The sequence below is a fragment of the Balaenoptera acutorostrata genome, chromosome 2, assembly GCF_949987535.1.
Source record: "Balaenoptera acutorostrata chromosome 2, mBalAcu1.1, whole genome shotgun sequence".
In the NCBI taxonomy this organism is placed as follows: Eukaryota; Metazoa; Chordata; class Mammalia; order Artiodactyla; family Balaenopteridae; genus Balaenoptera; species Balaenoptera acutorostrata.
This window is the reverse complement of record NC_080065.1, coordinates 171,801,633-171,805,169: the sequence shown is the minus strand read 5'-3', so window position 1 is coordinate 171,805,169 and position 3,537 is coordinate 171,801,633. Positions and strand designations below refer to the sequence as shown.

Genomic DNA, 3,537 nt, shown 5'->3' with positions numbered 1-3,537 from the left:
GGATGGACTCGACTGAGGGCAGGGGCAGGATTGGGGAGGGAGACATGAGTTCAGATTCTGACCAAGGAATGAAGTGTTTATAAGACCCCCCCCACGTGAGGAGAGGAGGAAGGAGCTGGATGCATAACCTTGGGCTCAGGAGAGAAGTGAACTTGGAATTCATTTATGGAGGGAACTGATGGTCCACTTAGGAGTTGGAGCCCTGGGTAAGGAGATGGCGTCAGGATAGAGAGAAGAAGGAGAAGGGGTTAGGATGCTGGGGCTTTCCCCACATGGAAAGGTGAAGCAAAGTAGGAGCCAAGTGGAGAAGGAGGGGCCATGGGGAGGTAGGGGGGAGACCAGGGGAGGACGGTGCCATGGAACCAAGAGGAAAAGGAGGTTCCAGGAGGAAAGGGTGGTCCACAAGCTCAGAGAGCTGCTGGGAGGTGGATGAGATGGGGCCCAACGGAGTCCATGGGATTTGGAGACCTAGAAGTCACAGCCATCATGCAGGAGCATGATAGAGGTGGGGACCAGACTGGAACAGGTAGAGCAAGCAGAGAAATGGAGGCAATGAGTAAAAACATCTCTGTGCACAAGGAGACAGCAGCTCAAGCAGACCAGAGGTTTTGTGCAGAATGAAGTCCATTGGAAATAGGCAGGTGGGGACGTACATGTCACCCCTCTGACCTGTTTTGTGACCTTCTCTAGTATCATCGTGGAGAAGAGATTAGAGGACGTGAGGGGTTGAGCTCACACAAGGCAAAGCTCTTCCAAAGAGCCATGAAGGAAAGCCCAATTGGCAAGAGACTTCAGCCCACGTGCAAAGGATGAGAAACTAAGCTAGATGTATCCAAGGAAGTAGGATGGAAAGGAAGCCATTAAACTGGGGTGTAGAGGGGACTGGACATCCTGGCAGGGTCTAGGACAGGAGAGGAGGAAAAAAAAGAAGATGGAAGGAAGAGGGGTTATGGTCAGAGAATGTAACCCTCAGATCAATGGCTTTGGAGGTGGCGCCTTTATGGGTGATGACAAGATCCTAAGTGTGATTGTGGATTGTGGCAAAAAGGAGGCTGATGCAGCACAGAGGAAGGGCCTCTGGGGATGAGGTTAAGAAAGTGGGCCAGAAGCCTCCGCCCAGGAATTTTGGCCATTAGGGCAGAGTGATTCCTTCTGAAAGGGCGAGTAGTTCACCTTTATCCAAATTGGGCAGTGGGGCTCACTGATATGTCTTGGGCGTGGAAGGCAAGATAGGAAAAGGACGGTGCCTGAGGAAGGGGAGGAGGAGAGACTGCCCACACATCTCCTCCAACCCAGCTGTGCCCCCCCTGGGGGGAAGATGGGGTGGAGGTCATAGTTAATTCTTGTGGGGAAGCAGAAGCCCACAGAGGAGCAGACACTGGCCTGAGGCCAACAGAGATGGGCCAGCCAGGGAACAGACCTCAGACAGTGGCCCTGAGGAGGCCTCAGGATGAGCAGTGGGGGCTGTGAGGCCACCAGGGGACCCAGCTCTCTGCAGCCCACACTGAGATCCCCTCAGATGTGCACTAATGTGGGGAAGACAGGCGGGAACATGACCCAAAACAGGCTTGGGGTGAGGAAAGGTAAGAACAAGAAAAGCACTGGGCATAGAGCGGACAGAGAGGGCAGGACTGAACCCAGTGGGGGAGTGAGGCAAGAGGTCTCCCTCACTTCTCTACCACCCTAGACCCCAGCCCAATCCCAGACCCCCAGGTCCCTGAGCCCCATTCCTGAACCCTCAGGAAATCCATCCACCCTGATCCCCCAGACCGTCCTGCTATCCACACTCACCAGGCCCAGGGGACCCCAAAACCAGTTCCGTTTTGGGGGCTTCAGGAAACATCGGAGGCGGCAGCAGTTGTCACAGAAGGCATAGATCCAGGCCAGGACGCAAGCCAGGAGCCAGGAGGCCCCGACCAGCAGTAGGAGCAACCATGAGGAGGCTGCCACCGGCCCGAGTCCCAGCCAGGACAGACTCAACTGCAGCATCCTGTGGGGCGGACGCGGTGGAGGGTGAGCTCCTGAGGATGAAGGAAGGGGCGATGATGGTGAGCTGTGAGGCAGAGACCAATAGAGGGACAGGAACACGGGAGTGAGGGGTAGGAATGGTGAGTGCTGGGGACAGGGCAAGAAGGGCTCAGAGAGGGGAGGGAGACCCAGAGAAATCCAGAGGAAGGGGGGGGGAAGGGGGAGGGGGAGAGAAGAGAAAGAAAGAACGAAAGGAAGAAAGAAAGAAAGAAGGAAAGAAAGAAAGGAAGAAAGGAAGGAAGAGACGAATGAAGAAATGCCCAAACTGAATCAGTGGCGAATCAATGGAAGGTTGTCAGGGGCTCCAGTTACGAGGAAACCATCATCCCTGGGGCCGGCTCTCTCCCTGCAGCCACCCTGTCTAGGACAGTATACACTTCCTGTCCCAGGCCAGAATCCTCAGCCCCGCCAACACTAGTCTGACACCTTCTGTCAGAGCAGCTTGTCCATCACAACTTCTTCTGCCCTCCTCCTGGGAGGTCTTTTTCCCTGGCCCGACCTCTGAACTGGTGGAGGCTGGGCTTGGCTGAGTCAGCCAATCCCTGCACGCCTGGCTTCCTCCTCCCCTCCTGGCGTCTGCCCAAGACTTAAAACCCGAGGCTGCTGGCCAGAGAGGAACCAGCTCAGGGTCACATGGCGCAGACACTGCGCTCTCAGGACTCAGCACCTCCCACATGGGCTTGTTGGGGGATGGGCAAAGGTGACCCTGGGCCCCCTAGTTTACAGCCCACCCCTGCCCTTCCAAGGCCAGGGTGCGACAGGTAAAATCATGAATGTTCAGGTGCCAGGTGAGCAGGGCCTTGCCCAGTCTTGTCCCCAAACATCTCCAGGGCTCCTCTCCATGTGTGGGCCAGGAAGACATCATGCACCATCTCTCAGCACAGAATCAGGAATTTCAGAGGCGTGAAGCCTCTGCCCTCCAGGGCACACAGCCTGGAAGGTGTTCAAGTCCTTCCTCCAAGCAGCCCAGGGCCTAGGTTGAGACATGACTGCTGAAGCAGGAACAGAGAAACCAGCCTGGCTGGGGATTACCTGCATTAGATTCAGGGGATAAAGGGCCCAATCGGAAGAGGCCACCTGGAGGCATGAGGGGTAAGGCTGCAAGGGGCCAAGAGAGAGAACAGGGTCCATACAGGGGAGGGCAGAGCTGGGAGATCCTGAGTGGGCATCCTCACTGTGACTGTGGGCTGTGCCGACCCTCTCTGGGCTCAGCCTTCCCATCTGGGAAATGGGATGCCAGCGTTAAAGGGAACACATCACATCCAGATCGTGTTCCCAAATTTCCCTGTAAAGTGGTCTCAGCCCCCATGAGGTTTCCTCATGGTCAGGCTCCAAGATGAGGGTGAGTTTGAAGGATGGAGCTGCTGAATGAGAGGATCTGGACAGACAGTCTTCCTGCAACTAATACAATGTTGGAGAAATGCCCAAATTTCCCCACCACCACCACCACTACCACCCCACATTCCTTCCAGGCCTACCCAATCTGGCTTCAGGTGGCTGATCCTGGAG

The 3,537-nt window shown here is 55.8% G+C and overlaps 1 pseudogene; it reads right to left on the bottom strand.

Moving 5' to 3' along the window:
- The window catches only part of LOC103020193 (cytochrome P450 4F2-like), a 6,735-nt pseudogene extending 4,746 nt beyond the window's left edge, over positions 1 to 1,989 (bottom strand).
- Positions 1,990 to 3,537: the final 1,548 nt, after the last annotated feature.